Consider the following 18,464-nt stretch of genomic DNA (forward strand, 5'->3'; position numbering starts at 1 on the left):
TAGAAAACTGACTAAATTGTTCTGATACAAGAATGATTTTGCAATACATCAAGAGTATAGACATGTGTAGACATAGTATGGGTGCAACCATCTGTTTATGAATAGTCCACTGTATAATGAATAAAAAAATTCCTCGCAACTTGGATGGTAGAAACTAGTATGGGTGCAACCATCTGTTTATGAATAGTCCACTGTATAATGAATAAAAACATTCCTTGCAGCCTGGATGGTAGAAACTAGATCCAGGGTCTTTATTTCTGCTTCCTAAACTAGTACGATTCTATCCATGTGAATGAATGTGTCGAAGTCAAACATGGTACAAACCACTTGATTACCAGTCAATGATGTGAACTGTTAACAAGTGTGAGAGGAACCACCAGTAATGTCAATGGCTCTCAAAGTACTCAGTACAATCCATGAAATGTGAATAAATGAGCTGATGTCGAACAAATCAAAGAAGCCTTTGATCGAAGGTCAATGATGCAACCTATCGTCGAAGGTGAGAAACCTGCCATTAGGGCATGCAGATTTCAAGGTACTGATGATTTCTAGATCATCTTTCTAGATAATGAGATGAAGTCGATAGAAAGCGATATGCCATAGGAAAGCCCACAACACGAAATCATAGATCAAGTTTTGAAGAAATACATTGGCAAGGACTGACTTAGGGATGGTCAATATGGATGACAGATATTTTGCAAATGAATGGTTTGTTTGAACTGACCTCTTGAACACATAACGACACTGCAAATGGTTTGGTGACAATTGACCCAAAGCTAATACCCAGAAATCGGCTGAAGACTTTCAATATGGTTTGATTAACTTTTAGGTAAAGGATTTCCCAACCCAGGTGAACAAAAGTGTCATGTTCAAAAGTGGTCAATGGATTTTCTGAAACACAAAGTGTAACAAACAGGTTCATTTTTCTCTCTTTTCCCCCACCATTTCTGGCAAGTACCTCTTTATTTTTGACAAGCTTGAGGAGGATAACATTTGCTTGTTTATAAGCTCATCCTTCGGATGAGTCCAACTTAGTTTAAAATTCGAACCCTAAGAAGGAGTGGTTTGTTCCTGTTTAAAATTGAACAGGTTGTTTACTGTTAAATTTTAACGAGTCTAGTATAGGAAAAACTATGTGTTTTTCAATTTTAGGGAGTCAAAAGAAAAACTTAAGAAAACTCCATAGGGGTCCTTTTTTCGTAAATTTGTGTCCCACAAGCCCGAAAAAGTATAAAACAATACTTGAGAGAACCGCTTGACCATTACGATCAAGGAGTACTTTTCATAATTAGTGACTCCGATCCAAAAAAGTAAAAAAGTGATCGAAGACACGTTGTTTCATAACTAGTATTGAACTTGAAACGAAAAAAGTCCGACGATATTTTCATGTTTATACGGTTAGAAAAAAGTTGTAAGTGGACCTCCCTTTTAATTCCGTTTAACGAGTTAAAAAAGGAAAAAACTCGGCAATCTTTTCATATTTTACGAGTCAGAAAAGAGCTTAAAGAGGACTCCAATGTTTCGCTTTTTCGTAAATTTTTGAAAGAGTCCGAAAAAGTGATAAAAGTATACTCTTTGTTGAAAAATGATCAATTTTCCCTGAAAAATCCAATATTCTACACAAAAACTCAAAACATTACTCATACTTGTTTAAGATAAATAAAAATGTATTTAAAAAGTTACCTTTTTAAAGTGAAAAATAAATAAATTAAAAATTCATTTATTCAAAAAATCTTATAAAAAGGGCTTTTCTAAGTTCATTTTTACCATTTGATTTTAGAGTGAGAAGTGAGAGCTTTTGGGTAAGAAAGTTCCTGTGAAGATTCTGGAAAATCCGTCTATTGGAATCAAAAACCATCAGCTCTAGGTAATCCACATCCTCTTTATCTTGCATTTCAACCATTTACATTTCATTTTTAGGCTTTAATTTTGATTTTTGAAGGAGAATTTAGTTTAGAAAATCACTCGCGGGGGTCTGCAGGTGAAACATGCAGCCCCTGCGGACCCCGAATATTTTCTACAAAGAAAAAAGTCGTGGTTCCTCACCTGTTTCTTACCACGCATGCGAACCTACGCACTGTCTATAAGCAGTGGGTGTGGACCCTGCGAAATGGATTTGAAAACCCTAAATTTCTCCAATCATGCCCAAATTTTTTTGAACTAAATTGTTCTAATATGTCTTTTTTGCATTATAAAACACTAAAAATGCTTATTTGGCAAGAACGCGAGCATGATGATGTGGATCTTGCCACAATAAATCATCCCCCTACATTGCAGGCATTGTGAGCATGTAGATTGTTTAAGTTCTGGGCCATACCAGGCATGAGGGCCCAAGTAGAGTTCTTGCAATGATTGGTAGATGGGTGAAACATATAGGACCAATGTTTTGTGATTGGTGGCCACCGGCTCGAAATCAAGCTAGAGGACATATATTTTTGACTGGTCTGCCCAAGAGAGGCGAACGATTATCTCTTTTCGGGACTAGGCCAGGTGGCCAGTCTGTCGCTAGTCTCCAATTGGAGTTTTGTAATGATCAAACAAAGGACAAACAGATCGATATTAAAACTATTGACCGTCTTGAGCTTAAGGTTATTGCATTCACTATTACAAGGCTATGTGGGAGTGCAGCATTGCATGTGGCTACTGGATCCCAGATGCAGATGGATGTAGACTGTTATCGAGGCACCATATTCAACTGGTGTGAGGTTGTGTTGGCAAATGTAAAAGGCCAACTAATCAGAGCAAAGAACGGACAACTGGAAAAATTTGGATACGGTCTCATCGTTGTCAGCTTTGCTCTTGAGAGGGTCCCTATGCTAGTCCCACAACACCTTTCTGTTGATGTTGGCCTTCCTTGAGAGCCTAGGATAATGCGTTGGGTTGCTTTGATGGCCCCTCACCCTGAGGAGGGTTTAGAGGTTGTGTGATTTCTGCCTAAGTATTTTCATTGGTTAAGCAACCAAATTTTTGTGATTCAGGATTTTTCATATGCCGGGATGGATTATCGCGGTGACACAGACATGATTATTCCACTAGGAGAGCAGTGGGATGATTCAGGTCAAATCATTTTCAACACTTTCTAAGTTTTAATTAATTTTTTATTTTTATTTTTTAAATCGTCCAAAACTGAAAATTAAAAGTTTTAAATGCAAATGTGGGTCCACGACGACCAGCCACTCTCCAGCCTTATGAGAGGAGACACCTAGCTGCAGCAGTACCAGCCCCACATGACCAATCTACAGAGATCTTGACTGATTTGGAGAATCATCTGGAGCGTTTGAAAGCAGATATTCCAGAGACTGGCATAGATGATATTCCACTTAGGTTACGACGATATGTGATTGGGGTCCCAGGACCTTTTAGGAGGTTCCTTTGTAGGGTGGCCCGAGTAGTGGTTTCTTATCGTGATCATCACCAGGGATAGGATGATCGCTTTTGTAGACTCACACGACATTTTTGTCTTTTTGTACTATCATTTTTTCCTATCATAAGGTTTTTTTCAACCTACGATCGAAGACGATGTATATTTTGACACACTTATTCTATGCTATGATATATCATTATTACCGGCTATCTCATGTGACATGTTATTGAATGTTTTTAAATTTACTGTATTGATTATTACAAATGTCTATTTATCATACGAGAAGCAACTACATTTGCTAATGTATTTAAATGTCTTGGAATATGCTGGTATTCAATGTAATCAAATTCACGTTCCAAGAGACGAACTCTAAAAAATAATCTTAATAACACTGGATTTCTAATGGCATAAACCCTGTTAAGCTGTAATACAATGAGTTTAGAATCTAACCTAACAATCAAACTCCGAATCCTAAATGAGATGGATTTAGATAATAACTCAATCACTGCACTATATTCTACAATGTTATTCATTCTTTGACCGAGGCTTACCCCATGCATAGATATTAACTCATCAGATGGTGAATAGATAACCCATGTTGCGGAAGAATTTTTTCGTGTACTACGATAGGAACCATCAGCAAAACCAATGTATGTTTGAAGAGACGTCAACATCTGCAATATCAAGAGTAAAATCAAGATAAGTAGGAATAGTGATAAAAGCACTCTCTAAACTAGGCACACTTTTCTAATCTAAAACACACCAGCTATAAAGAAACTAATCTAACAAAAAACTTCCACACCGAAATTTAAGCATAATATCTCTTCAGATAAAGCCAATTTCTGGGTTTACACAAAGAGACACCGTCGAAGTCTACCAATTCATAGGCCCCTTTTGCCAGCTTTCGCTTAACAATATAAGGACCATGCCACATAGGTACAAATTTTCCAGCCCCTAGCTTATCGTTTGCTTGATCATATAGTAAAACTAGGTCTCCTTCTGAAAAATTACGAGGTGTAACATTTTGGTCGTACTGAGCTTTTATTCGTTTGGCATGAGTCTCGTTTGCTATTGCAGTAGTGCGTCGATTCTCATCTTGCTGAGCTAAGTACAAAAAATGTTTCTCCTCTTTAGAAGTGGCTGGGAGTAAATCTATGGCTAATTGCAATGACAAAATTTCACATTCAATAGGTAACACTGCTTCCAAACTATAGACCAGTTGAAAATGAGTGAAACCAGTTGATGTTTTCATTGAGGTCCGATAAGCCCAAAGTGCTGAAAATAGCATGTTATGCCAATTCGACTTATGGATACCAATGATTCGTTGGATCATAGTGACTAAAACTTTATTGATAGCTTCAACCAGACCATTAGCCTGTGGGTAATACGGAGTAGAACTATAGTGACGCAGGTCAAGTTGATATGTTAGTTTAGTCATCATGATGTTTTGAAAGTGACTTCCATGATAAGTAATAATGGCTTGAGGAACACCGAATCTAGCAATTATATGATTGAATATGAAAGTTGCAGCAGTCTTGCTGTCTATCGAAAATGTAGGAATCGCCTCGGCCCACTTAGTAAAATAATCTACCGCTAGGATAATATACGCATGTCCCTCGGCCGAGTGAGGGTTACATGTAATAAAGTCAATACCCCACTTTGCGAAACCAGAGATTTTGGGTTCGATCCCTAGTGGAGTCACCAATTTGTTGGTCGGATAAATCAATCTTGCGGACAAGACCAATCTACCTAGTATCATAAGATAGTCTAACAACAAACAGACAAACAAATTTATCTTTCTCTAGACATATGTGATTTATAAACAAATACTATAGAGGTGTTAAGACCCTACCTTAGATCCAATGCTTGTTCGTAGTAGCCATCCTTCAAACGTTCGAAAGAATTACCTTTGAGAACCTGCAATAAAAAACAAGCAAACATTAAATAACACCTGCATAGCAAATATCATAAATCACGTCTATTATAGTGATCAAGGAATCCATAAAATAAACCATAAATCAACAGCTTATTGAGAAAAACAAACTTATTTGCATTAACTTTGAAGTAGAAGAACCTTACAACCTTTTCAACCTTGATGTTGAACAAGCTCTTCATGGGGTCCGAAACAAGAATTTCCTTTACTTTGACAAGCCTTGCACTCTTCCAAATGAGATCATAGAGGTATGTAGTCTCTCCTCATAAAAACTCAACTAAGAAGACTAAGTTCCAACACATTTCACCTCAAAAATATTCAGCTTCTAACCTCCCTAGTAACTGCCCAATGCTTCATTTTATAGTGCAGAAGAGTAGGTTATAGGTCCACCTATGAAGGGATAGAATCCTCCTTCAAAGGGATAAGTTCCTCACATCAAGGGGTTAGGTCCTTAAGGTAAGGGATGCATGAACCTTAAGAAAGCGAACTTGCCACCTCAAGATTCCTTCCAGAAGCTTCTAGAAACGATTGAAAGTGAGTTTTTTAGAATATATTTGCGCCTTTTCAACTTTTACAGGGGTTTGCACCCATAACATAGAGACAGAGCGGCCAGGTGTGCAGGAGCCATGACCATTAGGTGCGGGACCGTAGGTAATGCAAAGAGAAAGTGTGGAACTAGAGTTTTAGAGACTTTTGAGGGCTTTTTCTTATTTTCAAGGCTTGATATGAGGAACTGAGGCTTAAGACTTGCAAAGGAGGAAAGTATGAGTGGTAATGGACTCACACATATTGCAAAATGTCAAGGAAACAATTTTTTGTGCAACACCAAGTAGGTGTAAATCCTTTCTGATTCTTTTAGTGCAACCTTGAAGTTTACAATAGTTGCCTTCATAACATGAGTTTTGATTAATCGATTAGACTTATCAGTTTTTTCATAGACTTTCTTTAAGATTCATCTTAAAAGGCTTGAATGATTTCTCTGCTTGGTTTGGACTACGGTGCAAAGTGTGTTCAATAGATGAACATGGAAGATTTATTTACTCAGTACAAGAATCATTTAATGAATTGTATGGTTTGGTTGAGTGCTTGTTTGCAATATTGTTGAAACCTGAGTTTGATTTAGAAGATTTATTTTAGATAATATATTAGTTCATTACATTACTAGTGAGTAAAGAAGCCAACACCTAGAAATATCTTGGTGTTTGCATGAAAGTGAGTACAAGAATGTTAAATTAGAGTTTTCAATCTTTTTCTTTAACAAAACTCAGAAAGTTTGATTACTTTATATAGGGATAGGTTTTCTTTGAAAATTTTGACAAGACTAATTTTGGCATTGATTGTGCTATGCCTCGAAGCTTACAAAGCCAAGGTTTGACAATTAAGTGTTGAGGATTGTAGGAGACAATCTTAACACCCAACATTTTGGTACCGTTGTCAAGGAGGCATTGAAAAATGAATTTTGGTAATTTTTAATTTTATTTATAGTCTTTTAATTTGTATTTATTTATTTATATTTTATTTTTTTTTAATTTTTAATTAATTTTTTTTTAAATTTATTTTTTAATTTTAATTTTAATTTTATCTATTTATTTATTTATTATTATTATTATTTTATATTTTATATTTATTTGTAACTTTTAATTTTAATTTTAATTTATTTTATCTTATATAAATATTAAATTAAATTATTATTATTATTATTATTATTATTTATTTATTTATTTTTTTCTTTTCAGTAGTCGAGGTGAGTTATGCTTTGTCTTTGATTTGTAGTGTACTTCCATTTCTAGAGGGATGATTTATTTTGGTCAATTCATTTGTTGTAGGTACATTTTTGAGATAGATACAACATTAAAATTGATTTTGATTTTTCCAGCAAGTATTTTTGCAGTTTGAAATTTTTTGATTTGATTTTTTTTTTTTTTTTTTAACTGAATGACTAAGAGGGGTAGGGGTCTAAATCCAAAGAAGGGTAGATGAAACACTAATGATTTGGAATTATTTTCTTCTCACGGTGGACCTTTTGTTGCAAGTTAACACTCCAAATTTACTCAAATCAATCAGGCTGGTACATTTCCATTGGATTCTGGAAGAAACAACTCTAGTGTTTCATAACTAGCAACATGAAAGAAGGTAATTTTTGTATCTGAAGATGAAATAATTGAGCCTTCATCTAATGCTGGGTTTAGTTTATTTGGAGAAGTAAGTATGGAAAATCAAAGGAAGGAAAATGGTGAAGGAATCGACGAATATGACCCACATAGAAGGTTTAAAGGAGATGGGGCGGTTAAAAGGGAATACCGAAGAGAAATCACTTTTGAATGAATCCCTACTGTAGACCGTCACAATAATGTACAAATGAAAAACATTCCACCTTCATTTCTTCCTCATTTCCATGGTAAGGTACACGAGGATCATGATGCTTTTCTTTATGAATCTGACATACTTTGCAAGAGTTATGATTATTCATTGGATTCCCAAAAATTGAAACTTTTCCTCGCTACCCTTAAAGACTCAATTTTACGTTGGTTTATGGGGCTGGTGGGAAACACTATAACTACTTGGGGTCAAATTAAGAGGACCTTTATGAATAAATACCAAGAATACTAGAAAACCCAGAAATGCAAGATGAGATCTTTACAATCACACATAATGACGATGAGAGTTTGGAGGATTATCTCGAAAGGTTCTTGTATACCCTTCAATGATCCAAACACAAATTTGATCCTAATATTATTATGACCTTATTTCTACTAGGGATTTTGGATGGTTCTAGAAATAATCTGAATTTATTAGGATAAGGAGGTATTTCTCAACTCACTTTTGACCATATATGTGAACTGTGCAGGAATTTTTCACGTAATTAGTCTAGAATTGTTAAGGGAATTAGAAGCAATTTTCGAAATAACAAATCTAGATATACGGATGCTATGATAATTGGAATTGAAAATAAAATGGATAATATGAAAATTGAAATAATGAATAATATTAGTAAGCAAATAGATTCTTTGAAATTTCAACAAAAAATAGCAGAAGAACAAGCTTCAATGTCCATTTATTTTCCAAAATGTAGAAAGAAGCATATTTTACATGAATGTCCTTCAAATGTCAAAGTTGCTAACAACTATGTGATTTGTGCAGGTAAACATTATACCCAGGAATTCCCTTCTATACATAGGATTGAAAGCATCTTTTGAAGAGGAACATTCAACACCTGAACCACTGCATGCCATGGGAGCACGAAAATCATGGCCTCAGGGAGGTACAAGTATGCATTCTGAACTTGCACCATATTTTGCTAGTACTGACGGGTTGCCACAGTATCCGTATCAAAATTTGAATTATTCTTAGAATTGGAAGCAAGGGTATTATCCATAGTTTGGGTAGTCTCCTCCCCCTTGAAAACATGGATGGAGGGGGCCACCACACTATCATTTTTCATACCGTATACCTCCCCAAACTTATCATACACAATATGTATCTTATACATTAGCACAACCTCATTTCTAGCTACTCTACCTCAACAAACACAACCGATGCCACCACCATTTAGGCCACCTCAGTTTACAGCACAACCTATGCCCAACCCAAATAATAAAGTGATACAATTGATTCATTCAGTTGAACCAATCCCTTTCCCTATTTATCATACTATGCTAGTTGGAATTCATGATTTACAACTGAGATCGGGAAAGGTGATACGCCCAGAAAAGCAAAAACAAAAACGGAAACAACCCGCAGTGATCATTGAAGAGAAAAATGAGGAGGAGAATCCTGATCAATTAAAAAATGGAAAGACTTCACAACAACCTATTACTGTAAACTCAAAATCCTCACCTTCTTCTCCAAACCAACCTGCTTATCTAGAAAGGTTGTTTATGGAGAAAATTGACCCCAACCCTGAGTTTGACCCATCTTTTGAGTTGAGAAACCTTTGTATAAAGATTCCTTTGCTACATGCCTTGAAATGGATTCCTATATGTACTAAAACTGTATGATAAATCTGTCTTAAAAATCCAGGGAGGAAGAGAGATGAACCCCGAACTATCCAATTTTTTAGAAGAACAACTGAGTTGATGACAAGATGTGCTCAAGTTGAAAAATATACTGATCTTAGAAACCCTATCATTTTTGTTCAGATAGGTGAAATCCTTGTTCCCAATGTGTTGATAGACCTTGGAGCAACTATTAATGTAATGAATAGGAAAACTATGGAGCATCTTAGGCCATTTCACATTCGTCCTACCCCCACTGTGCTTGAACTTGCTGATAGATCTAAAATCAAGCAAGAGGGTGTGTTAGATGATGTGATTGTCTCAATCGATTCATGGGAGTATCATGCATATTTTATTGTTTCAAAACCAAAGAATCCGATTTGGGTACACACTTTGATTTTGGGATGACCATGGCTTGCTGTAGCTGATGCCTACATAGGTTGTTGCTCTGGTGACATTTATATTTCCCATGGGGACATTAGGAATAAGGTCACTTTGTATCCACTTACCAGATCTATTCAAGAGCTCAGTGATGAAGAGACTCAATCTCTTTCTATTATAGACTAGGTTCATCAATATACTGAGCATATTAAGGAGAGTGTGATCCAAGACTTTCTTGGTAACTTTGATACTATGTAGGACTTTAGACTCCTTCATAAAATTTTCAATCGTAGTTTCTAAGAGAGTTGTGACCCATAATCCTCATCATCGCTACAAATTTTGGTAGCCACTACATATGTTCATGAGCCCGACACTACTCTTGTTGAGGTAATTTTAGGATAATATTTATATATTAGTACAAAATTGGATTCATCCCAACAAGAGTAGTCTATGATTCTGGTGCGAGACCATTTAGATGCCTTTGCATGGAGTTATGAGGACATGAAGGGAATTCCTCCTGAAACATGTACTCACCATATTTATATTCAAGAAGGTGCTCGACCTATTCAACAACCCCAAAGGCATATGAATCTCGCACTTCGAGATATAATTTGTTAAAGAAGAACTCTAGAAACTCTTGGATTCCAGTTTCATCTATATTATATCTAATAGTCAATGAGTCTCTCCATTGGTAGTAGTCCCAAAAAAGGATGGGAGGTGGAAAATTTGTATTGATTATCGAGAACTGAATAAAGACACTCTCAAAGATTACTTTCCACTTCCCTTTATTTACCAAGTGTTAGATACCTTAGCAGGTAAAAAGTACTTCTCATTTTTGGATGGTTTTAATGATTATAACCAAATACAAAATGCACCAGAGGAATAAGACAAGACTACCTTTACATTTCCTTGGAGAACATTTGCTTATCGAGTGCTTCCCTTTGGGTTATGCAACGCTCCTGCTCCTTTTCAAAGGCAAGTACTGGATATTTTTGCTGACCTCAAGTGTGTAGATATTTATATGGATGATTTTTTAGTATTTGATGATTCATTTTAGGAATCCCTGCAAAATTTGAAGAAATTTCTAATTAGATGCCAAGAGGACCATCTTTATTTGAGTGACAAAAAATGTAGATTGATGTGTAAAGCAGGAGTGGTCCTTGGTCATCTTATTTCCGATAAGGATATCTAGGTAGATCCTACCAAAATGGAAGTTATCATACACCTACCTACACCTAGAACACAATGGGAAGTGAGGGGTTTTCTTGGCCATGCGGGATACTATCGACGATTCATTGAGAAATTTTCTAGGATAGCTTCACCTCTTTTTCGGTTGTTGGCTAAGGATAGTGATTTCTCCTTGACTGAAGCTTGCCAATGAGCCTTTGAGGACCTAAAAGAGAAATTATTAAATGAACCAATCTTGAGGGGGCGTAATTGGTCCCTTCCATTTCACATCTCTTCATATGCCTCAGAAATTGCTAGTTGCACAACTTCAGGCCAAGAAGAAAATCATTTTTATTATGCCAACAAAAAATTGTCTCCTGCTAAGTTGAATTATATGGTCATGGAAAAATAATTTTAGTTGTAGTCTTTGCCATAAATAAATTCAGACACTATATTAATGGATATGAAGTTTTTTTCACACTGATCATTCTACAATTAGATATTTATTGAATAAATCATTAACTAGTGGTTGAGGTACCGGGTGGCTACTATTGTTGTAGGAATTTAATATCACAATTATTCATAGGTTAGGAAAATCTAATGTTGTTGTTGATTATTTATCTAGATTAGATAATCCTGGTCAAAATTTTCCCGTTGATGATTCATTTCCTGAAAAAAATTTGTTTTCTGTGTCGAATAACTCTTCATGGTTTGCAGACATAATTATTTGGTCACAAGAAAAACAACACCACATTTGTCCGCTAGAGAAAGAAAATGATCATTAAAAATAGTGCTTCATATTCATGAATACATGGTGAGCTCTTTTATACATGTTCTAATTTGATTATTCGTAAGTGTGTCAGAGAGGAAGATGTGTCTGATATTGTGAAGGCAACCCACAATGGTCCATGCGAGGGCCACTTCACTAACAAGAGAACCTTTAAGGTTCTTAGAGAAAGCTACTTTTGGCCAACCCTTTTTAAGGAAGCCAAAATATATGTCATCCAATGTGATAATTGCCAGTGGATTGGCCACCCAATGCAAGCAGATGAAATGCCTTTATGTCCACAGGTGATGATTGAACCTTTTGAAAAATGGAAAATTAATTTTGTAGGGCCAATTTCACCTCCATATTTAAATAAAAGGTATATTATTGTTTGTACTGATTTTGTTACAAATTTGGTAGAGGCTAAAGCTATTTTATATTCTATCAAAAAGTCTGTAATTGATTTTCTATTTGAAGAAATGTTTGTGAGGTTTGGTGTGCCTAGGGAAAAAGCTTCTAACAATGGAAGCTAGTTTACTTTTAACATTGTGAACGAAATCATGGAGCAGTACAAGATCCACCATTGGATGTCATCTCCTTATCATCCACAAGGTAATGTTCAAGTGGAATCTATGAATAAAGTGATCGAGACAATCCTTACCAGAACAATTAGCATGAATACAAAGGATTAGGAAAAAAAGTTAACAGAGGCTTTGTGGGAACACAAGACTACCTGGAGGAATATTACTGGTCATACACTGTATGAACTGGTTTATGGGAAGCAGGTCTTGCTACTGATTTATTTCCAGATCAAGACTTTCAGGGTTGTAGTTCAGTTGGGTCTAGATCTTTCTGAGGCACAATAACGATGTATCTTGCAACTAAATGAGTTGGATGAGATGAGAAGAGATGCCATACAAAAAACTACTTTGATCCAACAACAACATAGTAGATGGCATGATAAGCTGATCAAGAGAAAGCATTTTCAACCAAGCTATTGGGTACTCTTTGGTTCAAAGTCTAAAATTTTTTAAGGAAAGTTTCACAATCGTTTGTAAGGAGTGTATGAAGTGGTGAAATATTTCGATAACAGAGCAATTAAAATGAATACAATTGACGAGGAGATTGTCTTCTTGGTAAATGGGCATCAACTCAAGTTATATCAACAACCCCTTTCCAAGAAGGAATTTGTCAAGTAATTTGAACAACAAGCAGATCTAAAGATGGTGGGTAGAGATGATATTTGACCTACTGAGAATATTATATTATCTCTCTTTCTTTGAATAATAATAATAAATAAACAATAAAAAAGAAAGAAAATTGGAAAAAACTAAAAAATAATAATAATAAAAAAATTATTTAAAAAAATACATAACTGTGAAAATCAACTTGTTGGTGTAGTTTTGCAAGGGTCTACTCGAAAAGCAAGTCACTGGCGGGTAGGATCTCTTCTTTTAATAAAATGGGATTCCTGATTTCTTTTTGTACATGACTAACCTATCTCTGAGAAGAAGCAGGTTTCTACTGGAAACTTTTGGTGGGAATAGAAAATAACCAATGGTAACACAACTCTTATCAAATTTTAGGGCAGGTGGCATGCTTAATTTGCATGTAGGTAGCACAAAAACCCCACTGCAAATATATTTTTTTTACAGGGTTACAAAATTCCTTTTTGACAGAGACATCATCATTCTAGAATTGGGTACTCCTTCATTATTCTTTTCCCTTTTCTATTGTCCCTCTTCATTCTTCATTATCACACAAAGATATGTCTTTCCCTTTCTTCGAGTTAACTCCTTGATTCCCACTTCTGTTTTCCCTCTTATTCCCTTAATTTTTTTTCCTTGTCCCTTTTCTTGTTTCCCCCTATTACAAATTACTCTATTATATTTCTACATTTCCCTAGTAATATTCCCTCCCATTTTTTTTATAGGATTCCTATCCCTTTTTCCTTTATTCCCTCTGCTCTCAAGCTCTGATAATTTTCTTTGAAAGCTATATAAAGTTCGGAATTGAGCATGGTGACACTTCCTAGCAGAAAATGGCTCCGAGCTCTGTATTTTTTTTCATTTCTGATCCAACATGAGACATTTTTTTTCAAAGTTATTATATTTTGCAAGCAGTGTCGAGATTGAAGGGTTATCTTTTGCACTAAGTGCATGAATAATCGTTTGGTGCAGAAATGATCCTATAGTACATGAATAATTCTTTGGTGCACAAATGAGTTATGAGTGCAGGAACTTAGTTACATAACACATGCCAAATGAAGATCTGATTATGTGAATTTTGCTTTTGCACTAAGTGCATGAATAATCGTTTGTAGAATGATCCTATAGTACATGAATAATTCTTTGGTGCACAAATGAGTTATGAGTGCAGGAACTTAGTTACATAACACATGCCAAATGAAGATCTGATTATGTGAATTTTGCATGTTTTCTGTAGAATCACCTTTATTATCCATTAAAAAAAAGACTAATATTAGTAAAAAGATATTTAGATGTACCTAAATGTTTGACATGTCAAAATTATTATAGTCTATTGAACCTATATCATAATGAAGCAATAATTTATATCCATGTTAATGCATTTAATGGAGTTATAATGTAATCATAAAGTTCAACATCCATATCCTAGTATTATTATGATATGAACCCATCATGCATTGTTTCGGGTCCCAAATTTTGGGGGTGATGACCTTTGTAATCAATGTTCATTTTCAAATTTCCATGCATACCTATTAATGATTACCTTTTAACCATTTTTGGCAACTGTATCGAAATCTATTACTTCTAGCTGAACTCCCGTACCTTGCGGGGAATACTTACAATTTATAATAATGAAGCTTAGAGGATGGGAAGGCGGTGCAGATGTCCAAGCCTGAAATGACCTGTCATTCTAATTAATTACGTTTAGGTAAGACAAGATGAAGGCGTTGCATGTACTCAATTCCAAAGTGGTTTGTAGTTTTAATTGATTGCATGCAATACATATCTAAGCAAGATTGTCCCCGCACTTTAGGTTCGAACTGGTATATGGGCTATGGTAACACAACGCTGCAATTTTTAAGATTGAAAGTAATGGTTTTCTTTTGGTGTTGTGGTATTACATGACAATGGTTGAGAATTTCAAGTGGTGGTTTCTCTATATTGTGGTTACGTTTTTGGTGTTGTAGGAAGTATGGCTTGTGTAAGGATGGAACCATCTTTAAAGAGGTTGAAGGGCTTGTGGAATACAAATCTAGTCTCCCTATTTTGTAGGAAGACAGATGGCTTCCATTCTTGTACAAATTTAACGACTTTGACTCTATTATTACTATGGAATTTGTGCAAGGGTTTGATGGTAAATTTGTCACTATTGGTGAATTGAAATTTGATTTATCAGAACAACTCATTTCACAAGCCATAGAATTACTAGTTACCAAGAGCGATGGTTCAAAACGGGTAAAGTTGAACTAGGGATTTGGCAACAGTTTCTTGGTAGGGAAGATTACATCATTGGCTAGAAGGTTGGAGCTCCAAGGAGCCACATCGTTGAAAAATGGAGGAATCTCTTGTATATTCTGCAAAAAATTCTATCATATGAAGGGCGATACTCCAATGCATTCTTATATCATATTCAACTCTTAACCCATTTTGAATCAGGTTAGTTTATTAATGTTCCATACTTTTTTCTTAAAAGTTTAGACTAAATAGATAGAGGGGTGCATAAGAGTTGTGAAACTCAAATTGAGTATAAACTATGCTATTATGGATTAATCAAGATACTTGTCAGTGAAGAGTTGAAGAATGGTGGTTCTACCTGGGACGAGTTTCTTGCAACATATCAATCTAGTGATACAAGGTAGGTTAATGTCCAAAATCAACCTAGAGGAGGATCTATAGTGAATATTGGAGGGTCCAAATAAGGGTCTAAGATTGGTCGGCCTTAGAAAGGTAAGCAACAAAAAGAAAAAAAGAAAAAGAAACATAAGGACATGCCATATAAAGTTGTGGAGCCAATACCACCCCTCAAAATAGCTAGAGGGTTGCTTGGAAGTATACATTCCTCTTCTCAAGAGAATAAAATAGTAAAATAAGCATCACCTGATATTGAGGTCATTATGGAATCAAAGTCACAAAAAGAAGAACCTACTTTTCCCTAGCAATAGGGAGAAGATGTTTATAAGAATGGAGGAGATAAGGGCATAGTGAGTGATAGGATGTCAAGAAAGAGGATCGTAGATGAGAAAGGGAACTTCTCTCGTTTAGTGGATGCAACAAATAATTTGGAAACTTATGCTAGTAGTAAAAAACCAAGATTGTAAGAACAAGAGGACTCAGTTCCTCTTGCTCACTTAATCAAAAGGACTAATAAAGACAAAGTTAATACATTAAGACAAAGGATCAAGGATTTGGAAGTTCTAGATGAATTTTTGAAATCTTAGAATGCATTGTTGGTGGCTATAGTGGAGAATGAACTACAAAGGTGGCTGGATTCAAAGATCACATTGAGAAGTGGAGAAAACATGCAATTTATATGAGGGCTTGAGCTATAATATTGGAGAGGTAGTTGTAGAAGTTTCAAAATACTAACTCTCGGATCAAAATTCAGATCAAAAAAGGATAGAAGAAACTTGAAGGTTTTTTTGTTGCAGAGGTTAGTAAATCACTAATAGAAAATGAGAAATTAGTGACCAGGTGACTGAAATGTTAGTCATCATAACTTTTCCAAGTGAAATACTACCAAAAATGAGCAATATTAAGTGACCCAACTAAAAACGACTAAAATAAATGACTAATTTAGTCCTGAGATAAAATATACAACTAGATAATAAGTAATAAAACTAAAAATGACTAACATGAATGACCAATTTAGTCTAGGAGCAAAAATATGACTACCTAACAAATACTAAAATAATACAAATCAATCATTTATGTTGGTCATTTTAATTGTGTCACTTCAACAAACCTTCTGTATCCACAAGGTGTTTATGATAGTTAGTGTACCTAATCCCCTAATCCTTAATCCCTTAACCCCTCACAACTAATTCCCTTATCCCCTAAGCCTAAACCCCCTAGCCTTAAATGACCTAACCCCTAAACACCCTAACTCCTAAAGAATTAAACCCTTAACTCAGTTTTTAGCCCTAACCTCTACACCCCTAAATTCTTAACCACAACCCTTAACACCTTAAACCCTTAGCCCTTGTCCCATAAGCCTTTAACCCCTAAAACACCTAAAAATTCATTTTTAAATACTATTTGATAACACATCACACAAAATATTATAATGAATTACCATAATGTTAAAATCTTTTATGTCAACAAAAATGACTGATCCGTTAATGAAAAAGGTATTATATACTTTATGTGAATTCGTTTATGTTACTTAGTGCAACGGATCGAAAATATTGCAAATAACATAAACACATAAACAAGTTGAAAACACATTCAAACACATCAACACAACAAAATTTAATAAAGGAGTTCACCAGACTTTTTGGCTACGTCTCCTGGTCCTTTCGCTTCTAGTGCTGACCTCTTTATTTTGTCTTCAAATTGCTGTTACATGTATGAGCTCGAAAACAGAGTTTCAAATAAGGAAATGAACCTCACCACTGCATTCAGATCGAAATTTCGAGTCAAACGAGTATAAACTCGACCATATTTGGCCATTATGACCTCTAGACCCCTTGGAATGGTCCAAAACCACCTATGTCCCTGCAAAACCACCCTCTGTTTGGCAAAAACCACCTTGGTCTGCGCGCTGGTGGTATGGCGGGTTCGGCACCTGCAACAATTTTTATAAAATTTGGTGGCTTGGTTAACCAAGTCCCACCCTTTGGCATGTTGGTCAGCGGAGGTATGTGAAGTCATTTGTATATAACGTTTTGGAAGGTCGAGGGTTCAAAGCCCTCGCTCGACCATTCCGCCATTGGTTACGTTATACATTGGATATGCGATATGATATGGTTGTTTTGTTGGTTTAACATTGAATATATGGTATTAATATACCATATATGGTTGCGATTTGTGGTGAATGTGGGATATTTAGAACTATATGATAACCATAACTTCAAAGGTTCGGTGGTCGTGGGGTTGACCCCGACCATCTAACCTTTTTCTGGCGAAACCCTTGATACAAAATAAATACAAACTCACTGCTTCTGTTACCAAGGCCTGTGATAGCTCATCCGGTGAGTTGGTTCTGGCGAAAACGTTGCCACTCTGGGAGGTCAGGGGTTCGATCCTCCTTGATCCCCAAAATTTTGGAAATAAGGCCAAATTGGGCAAAATCTGGGCTGCCACGTGTCAGCACCGGATTGGCCCGTATGAACCAATCACAATCTGCCACATCACCTCCTCTGCTGACATCATCTAGGACCCGTGGCTCATTCTCGGGTTGACACGTGTCCCTGTTGATGTAGGCATTGACCGTTGACCTAGTTGACCTTTGACCTTTTTTGACTTTTTGCCCTAATTTTCCATAAACTTTGACTGGCTCTAACTTCTTCATCTGGACTCGGATTTACACGTCGTTGACACTGTTGGAATCGTATCGATGAGCACTTTGACTTGATCCAACTTTCATATGTATTTGAAGACTTTGATTTAAGGGAAAAATTGGATCCATTTTGGATCACTCCTCTCCACTGGAAGCTTTTGGTCCACCAAAAGTTGGTTTTAGCTGTTGAGTAAGTGAGGATAAATTTCCTTCACTTTACCAATCTATATCCATTGTGCTTTACTCGGATTTGTACCTTTGAGTCCAACTCGAAGATACTCAACATTTCCCCTTCGCGAAGTCCTTATCCACTTGTCAAGAACTGTGTCCTCTTATAGCTCATTGAGATACTCGGGCAAAAGGTCTTCAATG

This window comes from Pinus tabuliformis, chromosome 1_1 (assembly GCF_031772625.1).
Source record: "Pinus tabuliformis cultivar Carrire ecotype Pingquan chromosome 1_1, CPIR1, whole genome shotgun sequence".
Classification (NCBI taxonomy): domain Eukaryota; kingdom Viridiplantae; phylum Streptophyta; class Pinopsida; order Pinales; family Pinaceae; genus Pinus; species Pinus tabuliformis.